This window comes from Pavona decussata, unplaced genomic scaffold (genome assembly GCF_977016875.1).
Source record: "Pavona decussata unplaced genomic scaffold, jaPavDecu1.1 SCAFFOLD_87, whole genome shotgun sequence".
In the NCBI taxonomy this organism is placed as follows: domain Eukaryota; kingdom Metazoa; phylum Cnidaria; class Anthozoa; order Scleractinia; family Agariciidae; genus Pavona; species Pavona decussata.
The window spans coordinates 2,315,268-2,333,377 of NW_028145504.1; the positions used below are offsets into that span (position 1 = coordinate 2,315,268).

Sequence of the window (18,110 nt, forward strand, 5' to 3'; positions counted from 1 at the left end):
GCCTCAGTGGTCTAATTAAAGGGGCACTGCAATGAGGGTTTTAGTGTTTTTGCTCAACAATTGCTAAACATGTACGTTACGTTATGCCCTGTCTACGCGTACTTCCTCTGGAGCAACGTACATATTACGTAAATTTTAAAGGAAAACGAACCGCCGTCAGGCTTTACCAACGGAGACCGCGAAAACTGGAGAAAGTCGGTTGAAATCAATTTTCATACTGGCCATCCGCATCCATTTCCAAGAACACTTGCTTGTAGTCTCCGTAGTTTAGAAGAAGAATCAATTGTACTGCACCATTTATGGATTCCCTTAATGCAAATTGGTGTTAAAAAGGTTTAAAGCGATTTTTCGAAGACATAAAGACATAATTTAGAATTTTACTTTAAAAAAAAAATTCCGACATATTTTATAGTTTCCTAAGACTCCAATAAGATTCAGCTTTTTAAAGTAACACTCAAATTAAGTGACTGATCCCGTTAAATTTAACATAAATAATTTCCAGTGGTAGCTTTTTGTAAAAACAATTGAAGGTAATCTCGTTCCATTTTCTGCGTTTGTAATCTCTTCATTAATACAACCAATGTGCGACCTGCTAAGACCGCGCCTTAGGCAAACAACAGCGACAACATTCCCACCATAAATAGCAAGGTTTTTTTTAATCATATCGTGCCTTCGATAAGCTTCACCCAGAAAATGCATCTTCAGTGTCTTTCAGAATCGCGAAGCGACCATTTTGAAAATTAGTCCTCTCCGATTTTAATTATCTTGCGACAGGTGAATTAAGCAGCATATGACGCAATCCTCGACCAATGAAATCAATAAAATCTCTTTAATCACCTGCATGAGTAATTGTACTATATTACTTGAGGTTGGCGAAAAATTATTAAAACAGGAAATAGGAAAAGGAAAAGAGAGGAACTTTTCTAGGAAAAAAACCCATGGACCGCTCCTTTTTTTGACCTCTTTCCCTACTTTGTAAGTAGCGATTGCCGTGCCCGAGCCCTAGCGAACTTAAGTATTTCATTTCCGAGCTCTTAAATAATGCACTTTACAATACAAATGATAGATAGATGTAACACAGGGAGTTATGTTGCATCCACATCATGATAGAATGTAAATAATTTACGATATTACCTAAAGAACTCGAACACTGAAGTAGTTAGATATATGAGGGTATCAGCTCACGTTTCAAAAAACGATAAAAAATCCCATACAAATCCTTATAAATCCAATATTTTTCCAAACCCCCATAAACCACACATTATCTCACCCCAATAACTACATAAAATACTATTTCAGCCTTTGAATTCAACCCTAACTCCTGCAACGGAGACGTCAAAAACCTAAAAACCTAAATCCTCGGTTTTTCAAAAACCTAAATTTTTATCCTCGGTTTTTCAAAAACCTAAATTCTCACTTTCATAAATGACACCCAACTGACCCCCAACTCACAAACAATCATCGATTAAATCCAACCAACTCATCAATCGCTGATTTGAATGATGAAGAAAAAAACCGGTTATAACCGATTTCGAAAAATTATGTAATCTAATTTATATGAACAACCAATTTGATCACAATGATAAAACATATTTTATTCATCCAACATTTCAAAATTTCGGAGCCTCAGTTGATGGTTATATAATCAATCGAAAAAGATTAGAACCTAGAAAAGGATATTTGTCTGAGAATGGCTATTATATAATTTCTCCGGGACGTAACAATACATGCCCCGCTCATCGATTCGTCTATGAGGCCGTAAATCAGACACATATTTCTCCTGGATTACAAATAAATCACATTGATTCCAATCGCCAGAACAATTCAATTGTAAATTTGCAATTGGTTACAGCCTCTGAAAATATGAAACACATGCACAAAGCCAGAAAAGAATTTTTGAACAGCTCATATAATGAAGATGAATTGAGAGTAGTCAATAGATTAATGGAATTTCCACCAATGGAAGATAATGATTGTGAGTTTATACGCACAGAAAATAGGTTAATCAATAAGATGTATTACAGAATGTGTCACGATATGGATGATAGACAATTTCCACTATATTATGATTAAATTATCTAATCATATATTATATGAGTAACACATTGAGCAAAATATCTGAAAACAAATATGATCCATTTTCTTGGCAAGGCCGATTAGAAGAAATGTTAATTACATCCAAACCAGGTTGTCGTGATATTTATTGGATTTACACTGAAAATAAAACTAGTGAAATTTATGAATTTATTCAATATATGGGTGAATATCATAAAGCAATTACTTCTCCAATTACTGGTACATCTATGAAATGGATAATGGCTGATTTTATCAATGTATATGGTACAGAACCAAAAATTATTTTAATTGATGCTTTATCAAACATGAAATACAAAACTATTAGTCACGCTTCTATTGACTGTCTTGAAGAAATCAAATCAGGATATTTTCATCTTTCACATCGTAATATACGGACTATATTTATTGAATCTCCACATGTTGTGGTTTTTGCTCTTTCAAAACCAACTCATGATTCAAATATGAAAGACATTTTTCAAATTATTTATTTGGAGTGATTGTTACTATGTCACCATTTTTTGTTTCGTGTTTTGTACGTTGTTTGTTTAAAAATCTTGTTAAAACATTTATTGATTTAACAACATTTGACATAAAATTTTTGTCTCATACATTTACTGTAAATTTTTTACTAAAGTGGCTTAAAGACAAAACGCGTTATTTTTAAAATAGAGAGGATGAGTGAGAGAAAAAAATCGGTTGTAAAAGATGGCAAGAAATTTTATCTTCATTTTTTGTATACTAATTATGGTTCTACAAAAAATGGCGAAATAATGAATTTTAAAACTAATAAAATGTTAATGGGGTTCAAAAGTAAAGATGGTTCACGAAGAATTACTTTGAGTCAATCACCAATACCTAAAAAAACGATGCAAGTTAATAGATTCATTTATGAATGTTTTTATGGAAAATTACCTGATAATGTTATTGTTTCTTATAAAAATGGAAACAAAGATGATAATAGACTTGTTAATTTACAAATGGAATCTTCTTTGAAGACTGTCAAAAAACTGGCTACAAATATTGATTCAAATATTGATTACGACTCTGAACTTTCAGATAAGGATAAGATAGCTATTGACAAAGCTTATGTAAAAATGATGAAATCAATGAAACGACAAAATATTAATCCAAAAGATTTGATGTAATTAATTGTGTAAATGACCTGTGTATACTAAAATTAGTGTATACAGGCCATGTTGCCACAAAAAATAAACAAGAAAATGCACCGGCCAGATGTGCAACCGATATCTGGCATGAATGTTGTTGACAGTCAACATTCATTAGCAAACCTGTCAAACGCACCCAATAAAAATAATATGTTATATTATTATAATATGAATAAATCTAATCTATCCAAATTAACGAAAAATCAGTTAATTGAATTATTAATCGCTAAACAAAAACCGGTTCCAATGCCGAGAACCAAGAAAGTTACTCCAATTCCTTTTCCACGAAAATCTGTCAAACAAATGGTAAAAGATTATGAGAATACAATCATCAAGCCGCCAATGCAATTCAGAGATCGACCAATTGTTCAACCAAGAAACAACATTATTCCTCCTCCAAAACAATTTGCTGATAAACCCAAAGCTGCACCTAGAGTGAAAAAAGTATCATTTGATAATCAATTAATACCCAAAGCAGCACCAAGGATGAAGAAAATGGCTCCAGTTCCAACACAAAGAACCCAAATCACAGAAGTTGCAAGAGCATTCAAGGGATATACAAAATCTTATGAAGTTGGAATTAAAAATGAAACAGATCCTTTGATTCAAATGAGTTCAACCAGATTAGCGATTGCTCATTTTATGAAACAATTATTAACTCAAATGAAAGGAATTAAATTTATTGAAACTTTGACAATTTATTTTGAACAACAAAAAGGAAACCAAACTGTCTCCAGAATTGGATATTTTAATAGTAAACCAAAAACAATAACTAATGCCAATGATTTTCAAGAATCTTTGGATGTTAATGTTGAACAAATTATGAATGATATTCACAAATGGATTAGTGAAGGTTCAGCTTGGATAATTAAATCAATCAATGGACATTACATTAATATTATCAAATATGAGCCTCTTACTGGAAGTTCTTACATTAAACTCCCAACTGAACTTCAACATCACAAAAGTGGATTGATTAATCTCAAGAATAAAGACAATGAATGCTTTCGATGGTGTCACGTTAGACATTTAAATCCACAAATTAAAGATCCACAAAGAATCAAAAAAACAGATAAAGCATTCATGCCACAATTGGATTACCAAGGAATTGAATTCCCTGTTTCAGTCAAACAATACAACAAAATTGAAACCCAAAACAATATTAACATCAACGTATTCGGTTATGAAAACAAACAAACTTATCCAATTTATGTTTCAAAAGAAAAGTTTGATGATGTATTGAATTTGCTGTTAATCTCAGATGATGAAAACAAACATTATGTTTATATTAAAAATTTTAATAGATTTATGTATCGAAAAACAAGAAATAAAAATAAGAAACATTTTTGTATGCATTGCCTTCAATGTTTCTCCAAGGAAGAAATATTGTTGAAACACAAGGAAGTGTGTATTGAAATCAATGGTAAACAATCAATCAAAATGCCTGAAGTTGGCTCAAAAATAAAATTTACAAATTATAATAAACAAATGAAAGCACCATTCGTGATTTATGCTGATTTTGAAGCAATCACTGAACCAATTCATGGTTGTAATCAATCTAACCAACAATCTTTTACTGAAGCTTATCAAAAACACACTGATTGTGGTTATGGATACAAAGTTGTTTGCTGCTATGATGACAAATATTCCAAACCAATAAAATATTATCGTGGAGAAAAAGCTGTTTACAAATTCATGGAGGCAATGCTTGCTGAAGTCAAATACTGCAGACAAACTATTAAATACAAATTCAATAAACCATTAGTCATGTCTCCAGAAGATGAAAACAAATTCCAAAAAGCAACATCTTGTCATATTTGTGGTAAAAAATACAAGAAAACAGATAAACGTGTCAGAGATCATTGTCATATTAATGGCGAATTCCGTGGCTCAGCCCATAATCAATGTAACAGGGATTTTACAATAACTGACAAAATCCCTGTAATATTTCATAATTTGAAAGGATATGATAGTCATTTTATAATGCAAGAAATTGGTAAAATTATTGAGACCAATACTTATGTGGATAGAAAAGGTGAAACCAGACAACACAAAATTAATGTAATCCCAAATAATATGGAGAAATACATGGCCTTCATGTTGGGTTATAATTTAGTATTTATCGACAGTCTTCAGTTTATGAATCAATCATTGGCAAATCTTGCAAAAAATCTACCAGAAGATGCATACAAATATACCAATGAAGTTTTCAAAGGTGAAAAACTGCAATTAATGAAACAAAAAGGAGTTTATCCGTACGATTATATGAGTAATTTTGATAAATTCAATGATACTCAATTACCAACCAAAGATGAATTTTACAGTCAAATGAATAATACTAATATCACTGATGAAGAATACAGTCATGCACAAAATGTTTGGAATACTTTTAATTTGAAAAATATGGGCGAATACCATGATTTATATCTCAAATCTGATGTTTTATTGCTGGCTGATGTATTTGAAAATTTCAGGAAAACATGTTTGGAATATTATAGATTGGATCCATGTCATTATTTTACATCACCGGGTTTATCCTGGGATGCAATGTTGAAAATGACTGAAGTCAAACTTGAATTAATCACGGATATTGATATGTATCAATTCGTTGAAAAAGGCATGCGTGGAGGAATCAGTTACATAGCCACTAGATATGGCAAAGCTAACAACAAATACATGCAAAATTGGAATCCTAATGAACCCAGTAAACATATCATGTATTTGGATGCAAACAATCTATATGGATGGGCGATGTCACAACATCTTCCAACAGGGAATTTCAAATGGTTGAATAAACAACAAATAAAAAACATTAATTGGAAAACAGTTCCCAAAGATAACAAGACTGGATATTTATTGGAAGTCGATTTGGAATATCCCAATGAATTACATGATTTACACAATGATTATCCATGTGCTGCTGAACAAATCAAAGTGACACAAGATATGCTGTCAGATTATTGTCAAAGAATTGCAGAAAAATTTGGAATCAAAAGTGGACAAGTCAATAAATTGATTCCAACATTGGGAAACAAAACAAAATATGTGTTACATTATCGTAATCTACAATTGTATCGTGAATTGGGTTTGAAATTGAAGAAAATCTATCGTGTTCTATCATTTGACCAATCACCTTGGTTGAAAACATACATTGATTTCAATACACGACAAAGAACTAATGCAAAGAATGCTTTTGAGAAAGATTTCTTCAAACTGATGAACAATAGTGTCTTTGGGAAAACAATGGAGAATATCAGAAAACGGGAAGACATCAAATTGGTTACAAATGAAAAACAATTATTGAAAATGACTTCGAAACCAACTTTCATAAACAGCAAGATTTTTAATGAAAACCTTGTTGCAGTCCATAAAATAAAGGAATCGTTGACTCTCAATCGACCAGCATATGTTGGAATGTGTATCCTTGATTTGAGCAAAACATTGATGTACGATTTCCATTACAATTTCGTTAAAAAGAAGTATGGTTCAAAAGCTAAGTTACTGTTTACGGATACAGACAGTTTGACATATGAAATTGAAGCAGAAGATGTGTATGCCGATTTTTGGAAACACAAAGATATGTTTGACAACAGTGATTACAATGTGGATAACAAATATTTTGATGCAACTAACAAGAAAGTAATTGGTAAATTCAAAGATGAAGCTGCTGGTGTTCCAATTGTTGAATTCGTTGGATTGAGATCCAAAATGTATTCATATATCAAAGATAACAACAATGGTGGAAAAACAGCCAAAGGTATCAAAAAGAATGTGATCAAAAATGATATTCAACATTCTGATTACAAAGATGTGTTGTTTAATGAGAAACAATTATTTCACCAAATGAAAACAATCCGCAGCAACAATCATCAATTGGGTAGTTACACAATCAACAAGACATCGTTGTCATGTTTTGATGATAAACGATATTTGCATCCAGATGGAATTTACAGTTATGCTTATGGGCATTGGAATACACATCCATCCAGGATGGCATTCAAACATTGGTAAACAAAACTTTGTGATCAAAACATTGCAGCAAAAAATTGTGTTAATCTTTTTGGCAATCATTTAATTTCGATATTTTTATGTCGAGACTTTTATTCATATTTTGTGGTAAATATTTTATTTCAAGACTTTGACTCATCTTTTGTGATGAGGTATTTGGTTTATTTTTTGTCACATATTTGATTTCGAGACTTTGTATCATTCTTTTTGATTTCAATATTTTTGAAAACATTTTTGTGTAATTATATTATATACTATATTTATACAAAAATGAAAACAAATTTGAATAATACAAAAGATGTTTCTCCGCAGGTGGAATCATCTCTATGCCAAAGCCTGCATTGCAAAGATGAATGTGAATTTTGTGGATATCATGATGAATCCAAAGTTGAAACACAACAATCAATGCCTGAATGTTGTGAATCACAAAATTTGAGAAACATGGAATGTCAAATAACGTGTGTTGCTTGTGGACAGGTTGTTGGTGAAGATTACAAAACAGAATACATCAATTTTCATGCCAATTTGTTCAAAATATACAAGAAAACAGTGTATAATAGAAAATACCATTTGTCGCATACATTAGATAAAATTAGTTTGAAAAACAAAGTTGAAATCAGTTGTTCAAACAATTTCAAAATTCATAAAATATTCGTTGAAATAAACAAAATACTGCCAGAAATCAATGGCAAACGAAAGAGAATAATCAGTTTGAAATATCTTTTGCATAGAATATTGCGATTGATGAAAATTGATTCTTCCCAAATTGAGTTGACAAAATCCAAAAAAACAATGAAATTATACAATGTTTATTGGGATAAAATTATGGACATTATTGGCCCCCAAATCATACACATTATTAATCAAACATAAGTGAATATCTGATATTTTTTATCATATTTGTCACCCCATTTATCGACAATCGGCGAATTATCCAAAATGAAATCATCATTTTGAGTAAGTTTATTTGTCAAATCATCTCTATCAAAATGTCCATTTCTCATTATTTCTTTTATTTCATTTAATAAATGTCCGTAAGTTTGAAAAGCATATTGACATTGATAAAGTTTGATTTCAACTTTTTTATGCTTCATATAAGCTTGAATTATGACAGACACCGATGATATTGCCAATAATGAAGCTCCACTGGTTGCAACCGATGATGCAATACCACCAGTTGCAAATACAATGGATGAAATATTACCAGCGAATTCCCATTTTTTGAATCTTTTGTATGCACTTTTGTACATCCACATCTTTTTGTGATATGACATGTAATAAGCTTTCAATTCATCAATTTCTTCTGTTGATAATCGGGTTGAAATATGATTGAAATCAATTATTAATTTCTTCTTTTGCATATATTATATGGTTATCTTATTTTTGATGCAATAATAGAGACCAGTTATTTGACCCAAAAACATGCATTTTTTCATCCAAGAATATGTTTTTTTCTCATTAATGGTGTACACGTATCCTTTGTCACGATGATATCTGTTGTAAAATTGGCCATAAGCATCATGTAGTATTCCATGAGACCTGATATATGGTTGCCAACCAAATAATCGATGGAGAATAGCTGTTAAACATCCATCTCCAGGTCCAATTAATCCGATTCCATCATGAATTAACTCTTTGTAAACTTCATCAGGTAAACCTGTGTTGTAATATTTTTCATGTAAATATGTAAATATTACGATACTTTTTATCTTGCATTCCTGTCTGGGCAATATTGGAAGACTCAATTTACGGTGAAAATCTATCATCGATGTTCGAATGTGTTCTTGCAATTCTGACAATTCTTTCATTATACAATTTGATTACAATATTTTTATTTATTATTATCAGGTAATTGTATCCTAATATATTCAACAAAATACTTCATTGTCCAGTCAGATGGATGATTGTTGAAGTAGCAATAATAGTTTTCAAATGACACATCAAAGAAGAATTCCAATTGATCAAATGATGATGACACCAAATCGGATTTGGAATGATGATATCTGTCATTTCGCCTGATATATGTGTTTGTCACAATAATCTCTTGCAATGTATTGATTCCTTTAATGTCATCTTTACTCAATAATTTTATCCATGTGTAATTTGTTTTTGGTATTGTACCACTTTTTCTTCCTATTCTCATTGCAACTTGATTGTTGAGAAACGTTACAGCTTCCTGAGCTTGTTGAGCTTTAAACTGAGCCAGAGCTTGTTGTATTTTTGTTTCAACATATGGTTTGATGATGTCCTCATTGTTGTTAATTAATTGTTGGAGTGAAATTGCATGATTTGAATTAACTCCATCTTTTATCGCCAAATGTCTGTTTTCTGTATCCAAATGACCATCATCATTCAGATGTATTGATTCTCTATATTTGAATCCATCTGGTAAGTTGTCATAAGTTACTGTGTATTCTATTTTATCTCCATTTTCATCAAGAATATGGTTTCCATTTTCATCTTCAATGTATGGCATTATATTAATAGTGTTGATAAATAAATTTCAAACGATCCTTCAACTTGACCGATTTGAGGAGTCTCTGGTTCTGTTTGTTTGTGAAACATCATTGCAATTATGCTATCCAATTTCATGTTTAATGAAATAACATTGACTCCAACTTTTACATCCAAACGATGATAAATTTGTGGTCGTGATTTTGTTTGAATAAGTATTCTTGTATGATTCATTCCTTTTGTTGCATAAATAATAATCGTTTTTAAAATAAAGAAATTATATGCTGGTATTCTTAAAGCATTGGAGCCTAAATAAAAAATTTCATTTCTTAGAGTTCCATGAAATATTGAAATTGTATTTATTGATTTGAAATATTTGACTAAATAATTAGAATGTAATACTTTTAATTCAAAAGTTCCATTAACAGCAGTTCCTGCTCCAATATTATCCAATATTGACATAGAATAAATACTAACAAATTTCATTGATTTGGGCAAATCAAATGTATTGCTTCCACTTATTATGTTTCCTATTCTGTGGTATGTGTCAGTGATGGTTGTTTCACCTTGTTTTTTCCCATTTATCAAAATTTGTGCATTTGCAACTTGTTGATTGCTTTGGAAAACAACGGAGTATAGATGGAAAAAGTTATTTCCATCAGCCGCGATTTGAAAATTATTTGTTGGATTTGTTCTTTGGAAAACACCACTGGCAATAGTTCCAGTGTATTTCGTTTTGAATAAGTTGGTAAAATAACCCAAATTCATTGCTTCAGAATCATATATCGGATTTATTAAACCAGAAATAATCTTATTATTCATATCCAAATTGACTTTCATCTCCATATCTCCATTTTTATATTCAAACATTACATTGTCCAAGCCGTCATACACTCCTGGATAAACGCTATCTGACCAATCTTTGACACCGTAAACAACCAGATAATACTGGAGTAATACTGGAGTCGCTGTAGCTGTTCCATGCATCGTCAAATAGATGTAATTTGGAGTTTGTTTGCTGTTGTTATTGAATTGAACCAATAGCTTGCTATAAGCAGTGAAATCACGCTGTACAGCTTTGTGGATGTATGCTTCAGAAGGAGTACATGATAATTGAATATTAGTCATTTCTGGTGGGTAGAATTCAAACACAATTGTGTATGTTCCAATAGCAAGAGTATAAATATTGAAACCTATCCTTGATCTGTAATCATTACTTCCACTGTCTTTAATCAATGTGATATCATAGGCTTTTTTATTCTGATGCGGGGATTGATTGAAAGCAGCTATTCCATACACTGTGATATTATATTCTGAACTGCTTTCATCGGTATCTGTAAGATATTTGAATTCATTTGTTTTATGGCTGCTGACAAGATGACTTTGCTCCAATTTGTCATCAAAATATTTTTTGGTAGTAGCATCATTATCATCAGTTGGTTGAGCCATATCTTTGATTTGTTTATTATTCATATCAAGGTTTCCAGTCATTGCAACACTTCCATCTTTTTTCAAATATACACTCAAATCACTTCCAACAGATGGTATTTTAGCTATTTCTGTATCAACATATGCTTTAGTGGAAGCATCATTGGGATCGGAAGGATTTCCAAGAATCATTATTTTATGACCTCTCATATCTAAATCACCACCAATAGCATTGGGTGTTAACCTGTTGAGAAAGTTATGATCAACGTAGTGTTTATTAACAGCATCGTTATCATCAGTTGGTTGAGCCATATCTTTGATTTTATGATTGTCCATATCGAGGTCACTATTGGAGACTTTTTGTAAATATTTAGTATCACAGAAACCTAAATTAACGACATGATATGTATTTTGTATATTGGCTCCAAGATTAGTAATTTGTTGATTACCCATATCCAGATTTCCAGTCATTTCAACAGTGCCATCTTTTTTCAAATATGTAGATAAATCAGGTGATGGTATTTTTTTAATCTCATCATCGACATATTTTTTATTCGCCGCTTGATCGTTATTATCGGGTTTTAAAACACTAATATCAAAAAATGTTTTCCGTCCAGTAATATGTTGTTCTGTTGATGTAACCATTATTTCACTTTTAGCTCGTCCACCATGGCCATCAAAGTTTTTCAAATCTGGTATATTAAGATGAATGTTTTCATAAGACTGATGCTCAGTCAATAATCGAACATCATTGGAGCTGCCAGCACCGTCTGGCGTGTCTTGTAGATAGATACTATTGGTATGAACACCTCCACTGTTGCTGTAAATTACTGCTTTATTAGCTCGCACATCACCAGGAGCATTATCCAGCAATTGTATTTGGCTCTTTGTGACAACATCATTGGGATCAGCTCCTTGTTTAACATTAACAAGTTTTTTGTTTTGTATATCATAATTGCCATTTTGGGTCAATTTAAATCCTATTCCTTGAGGCCCAGTGGCTCCTTGAAGAGGAACTGTTGTGAAAGAAGACGATGAACTATGTTCGTTGAATATTCCCATTTATATCATTTGGTTATATTGTTCCATAAAAATTCCTGTTAATTCTCTTCATGGGCTTATCAACATATAGAAATGAAAATGGCTCTTTGGTTGCTTTAATGTATTTATCCTTGTCGACACCCAACTCACGGGATATCAGACCTCTTTCATTGCTGCTAGGAAAGTCATAGACACAGAAATGAGAGCAATTGAGTCGAATATCTTTTGGTGTTTTGTAGAACGATTGGCTCAGATAAATAACAGAGCAGTTTTTGTGTCTGCCACGAATGAAATAATCAATCAATGGTTTCTGTTTTTTTTCACAAATAAAGTCATCAAATATGACTATCTTCTGGGCATCATCATCCTTCAATTCCTCTACTGGAATTATATCATCATTGCTACAAACAAGGACATTATACCCGACACTATTTGATATATCAGTCAATGTTTGTAGCATATCCTTGTATTTTTGTTGCTCCAAATTTTTGGCATATAAATGTATTCTATCATAATACAAAAGTGGTTTCATCAGCATATGGTACAATAAATTTGTCTTTCCAGATCCTGAATTACCACATATTAACATCCGAAACGTGTCACTTGGCATGTAACCATACAATCTTTTGAAATTAGTGTTTTTATCATGTCTGTCATAATTTGGGATTTCCATGTATATCAATACATTAGATAAGCTAATATAAGTTAATAATATAATGGATCTACAAAGATTAAAACAATTATCTGAAGCCAAGATTAAGGCTGGAACAATAACCAAACAAGTTAGAGAAACATTGAAGGAGTACAAGCATGATAAGCAAGATTTACAACAAGGTTTATCAGAAACTTTCAAACCAATTATTAAAGCTCAAGAGGAAACAAAACAAACAATTGATGAAAAACAAGACAAACTGATTGAACAATTGGAGAAAAACCAAAAAGCGTTGACTTCAGGTTTGGAAGACATTGCTATGTTAACTTATCAACCAGAAACAAAACCACAACCACAATTACCAGAAGCAAAGCTACCAATTGGCTATCAACCAGCAATGTCAAATTTGGATGCTGGTTTTGATGATGATGAGTTCCAAAAATTGATGCAATACGATCTTGCACCTCCGAGTTCTGTTCTCCAAGCTTCTATGCAAGGAGATATTGACATCAAGGATTACGATGAAAATATTGGCAAAATGTTGAAAAAACTTGGAATAAAGAAGGGCCCTTTATCCAAGGGGCAAGGAAAGACCAAGAATAAAGACAAAATTGATAAAATAGATGAAGATATAAAATTATTACAAAAATACAGAGGGCGCATTAAAATAATCCCAGAAGGAATGAAAACCATCAAAAAAGGTTCTGGTTATACTCAACCAAAGAGAAATGCATACAAAATATCATCTTCTGGGAAATATGGTGGACTCATGATCGATATTCCAAAATTAATGGGACAACTCAGACTTGTGGCAACAAAAGATAAACGCAAAGTTATGGACAAAAAGGTTGATTTCGATACAATCGATTTATTGACCAAGAGATTTAATTCAAAGAAGAAATACAGTGATATTGCCAAAATGGTATTCGACGAATTGAACCAACTCAGTGAGATTCCAATCCATAAATCCAGCCAAAAATTCAAGAAATTGGGCTCTGGTGTTGTTTATTTCAATGATCCTAATGATTTGATTAACAGAATGGAATTGCTTGGTGGATCCATTTTGGCTGGCAATAATGGAGTCAAAGAGGAATTTTCACAAATAGCCCATAAATTGAATCAACTTGGCTTAATAAACAACAAACAACTCATTGATTTATTGCAACAATATATAATCAAATAATATATGCAAGAAAGGGCGATACATATTTCATCTGTTAACCGACAAAAAATAGGTCGAAGTCGGCCTGAAGACTTTATTATCAAATTTGATCCACCATTGAAGCTTGACACAACAATGAGACATGAGCTAGCTGTTGATCGAGTTTCAATGACATACTCGTGGCATAATGTCAATGCAGGATACAACAATAATACAATAAAATACAGCCCAGATAATGGTACAAAATGGAAAACAATCACATTTGTTGATGGAATGTATTCATATGATGATCTTGATGATTATATCACTCAATCAATAATTCAAAATGAAGATAAACCATCTTCCAGCAAGGGCATCAATCTATATTTTGTGCTTTCATCATATAGAGTTGTCATTGAGCTAGACAACCAATGGAAGCTTGATATTAGAAACTCTAATTTTGGAGCGCTTATTGGATTTGAACCAAAGTTAATTAACCAAACTGAACATGGGACAAAATTGCCAAATATTACCAATGATATTGACGTTTTGAACATTAATTGTGATACAATAACTGATAGCCTCAGTGATGGACGATTCACAAATACACTGATAATGATACCTACTGACAATTTAACAAGGAGTTATCCATTTACTTTTGAGCCAAAAAGAGCATTATTCAGCCCAGTTTCCAAGTCAATTATTTCAGAAATGGGGATAACAGTGACTGACGCTTTGGGTCGGCCAATTGACTTGATTGGCATTGACTGGTTCATGAGCTTGATTCTCAGGTCTAGTTTAATATAATATATCAATATATGGTACGACAAAGTGAATTTAAGCCACGTTTTGACCCAGAATTGGGTCGTTATGCGATGAGACATATCCATGGTGAAGGAATTATGGATGTTTTCAGATCAGTTGGATCAAAACTTTTCGGGAAAACAGCAAAAGAATTAGCTAAAAAAGGAGCCAAAACTGCAGCTGAAAAAGCAGTCACCAAAACTGGTGAGTTTGCTGGTAATAAAGCAGGTGATAAAATAATTCAATTATTGAGCAAAAAACAACCTTCCAAAACAAAATCAGTGACAATGAGCCAACCAAAAATGGAGCAGCCACTGACTGATTTTCAAATAGCTGAGAGAGTCAATAGGATGATATCTGGTGGAAAACTCAAAAGAAGGAGGAAATGAAAATAATGTAACATATCTGTATAAATGAAATCATTCAGAAATCCAAAATACATTGAGAGATACGAAGATGTCTTCTTCCAATTGGAGACACCATTGAATACTGGTAATCCAGGGAATAATAGGTCTCAAAAGAAAGATGGTTATCGTTTTGTTGTTGACAACACAGGAGAAGTTACTCCATTTGATTGGTATAATGCAAGAATATCAGTTGGTTTTAAAGTCCAAACAATGCAGAATGCAAATCTTGCAGATGAAGACCATAATGGTATTGTAAATGGTTCACACAGTCTTATACATGATTTCGATGTAAGATTGAATGGTAAAATGGTATATAATTGTAATGATGCAAATCATTGTGTAAATATTAAGAATCTATTGGAATATAGTCCAGGATATGCTCAATCAACTGCAACCAATGATTTTTTCTATTTGGATACAAGCCGGCACGCTGAAGAACGAACGGCTGAAGACAACTACAATAAAGGATTTGCCACCAGAAAAGCACTTTTGGGTCTATCAGTGGTTGTCAATACAGAAATACCATTGAATCGATACTCATTCTTTGAAGCATTGATGGATGAGTTATTGCCATCAACAAGATTGGAATTAAATTTGCAGATTGAATCTGATACTATTCTAATATGGCATGCTGGGGCTGATTGTCGTGTAATTATTACCAGAATGGAGTTGATTGTACCAAGAATAACTTTCAATTCAGAGGGGCAATCACTGTATATGAGTCAGTTTTTGAAGCCACATAAATGGGTTTATTTGCGTGAAAATGTGGAAAGAAGCAACTCATCAACACAAAGAAGTGGCCATTTTCAGATAACAAGTGGGATTTCAAAGCCAAGACATGTGTTTGTTTTCATAATCAATGATGCAAATCTTGCTGCACAAACAGTAAATCCATTTTTGTACAATACATTTAGTGTATCAACAGATCCCAGAACATTGCTGAATTGTCATTTATCTGTGGCTAATGGCAATGAATATCCTGATGTACATTACACTCCAGAGGCTGATTTGACTCGAGTTTACAGAGATGTCCTCAAATATGTGCATGCAAATAATGAATACAGTCAGGGGACTTTGTTGAATATCAATAACTTCAAAACACTATTCCCATTCTTGTATTTCGATTTAACAAAACAAAAAATGGATATCAAAGATGGTACCACAAAGCTGACATTCCACTATGAATTATCTGGCACAACTGCAACTGCATATTCAGTTTATGCATTGACATTATACGAGCAAGAAGCTGAACTCATCCAGAAGGATGGCAAACTATTGTTTCGATAAATGGAATAAATTTTTAATGTAACGTTAGTTATATAAAAGATATGACAACTTATCATTCACATGGAGTAAACCTATCAATTGGGCAAAAAGATAAACTAGCAAAAGCATTAAAAAACAATTCAGCAATAACAATAAGATTATCAAATTCTGAATTAACTGGTCCGGATCAGCTGATGTTAACCAATACACAAATAAATAGGTTGAAAAAGGCAATGCAAAACAAAACTGGAGCAGATATTAAAATAAGCAAAACACAGATACGAAAAGCTGTACAACAAGGAGGCAGTCTTTGGTCATCATTATTCAAAATTGGCACAACATTACTACCAATGGCAGCAAAAGCAGTTGGTCCATTAGCTACTGGAGCACTTTCTGGGCTTGCAAATGTTGGAGTCAATAAAATATTTGGTAGAGGACAAGTTGGTGGTTTCCTCATTCCTCAAAATAAAATTGATCAATTAATAAAATACAAAGATTGGCTCACTGAAGCACAAAAGAAGCAAATTGTCAATGCAATACATACTGGTGGTCAGATTGTAATTAAACCAACTAAGACACAATCAGGAGGTTTTTTGGGGACTTTACTGGCTTCAATTGGCATTCCAATGGTTTTGAATGCATTAATGGGTAAAGGGTTACAGGTGGATAGAAGTAGATCCAGAAGATCGGTCCCAGTTTTTGTTCCAAACACAACCAAAAAAGATGGTGGTTTGGTCCTACCAGTTAATTATAGGCCGCCTCCATTTTTCGGTACATGGGATCAATATGGTAAAGGTAAAAAAAAAACCAAAAAAGGAAAAGGTCTGTTGTTAGGCAAAAACAGTCCATTCAAGGGGATTCCATTAATCGGAGACATTCTGTGAAATTCATAAATAAACCACTCAGTAACTTTGAACTCATTGATTGGGTCAAAAAACTCAAAATAAAACACTTCAGAGGCATTTACAGCAGAGATAATCTACCACAAAAGATGAAAAAAGATGAAGTTGGTATCATTAACCTGGATTCACAGATTGGACCAGGTACACATTGGGTTGCGTATCGAAACGGTGACAAATATGTAGAATATTTTGATAGTTTTGGGTTAATTATGCCAAAAGAAATTATGCAATTTATGTCAACAAGTGGCAAACGATTAATGTATTCAGGTGATGAAATCCAGGAAAGAGATTCAGTATTATGTGGATATTGGTGTTTGTATTATTTATTTGAGAGACAAAAGGGTACAAGTATATTGAAAACAATCCACAATGCACATTTTGACATGAACAATCAAAGTGTCAATCATAATTTTATAATCCAATATTTTAAAAAATTATCTAATTAATTTGTATAATGGTTGATATAAGATATTGTGAAGAGTGTGATGAATACACAGAATTTTCAGGAAAATTATGTTTATGGTGTACATTGGTAACAGATTCTGAGTCAGAGGATTATGAGACGGATTATGAGTCTGACTCTGATGATAATTAATCTAATATAGTGATATAAAATGGTCAAATCATATTGTGTTAAACAAAAGAAAGAAACTGAATGTGTTCAGCCTTCAGGTTACAAGCAAGCCAAAAATGGTCGGCTCATGTTCTTCTGTACATGTGCTGAATGTGGTATAACTAAAACCAAATTTGTTAAAAAAAAGGGAA

At 32.3% G+C, this 18,110-nt stretch overlaps 1 protein-coding gene across 3 annotated transcripts in view; it reads left to right on the plus strand.

The window, feature by feature from the left end:
• LOC146474745 (uncharacterized) overlaps window positions 1–18,110 on the plus strand; it is a 77,258-nt gene that overhangs the window by 23,906 nt on the left and 35,242 nt on the right. The window lies entirely within an intron of this gene.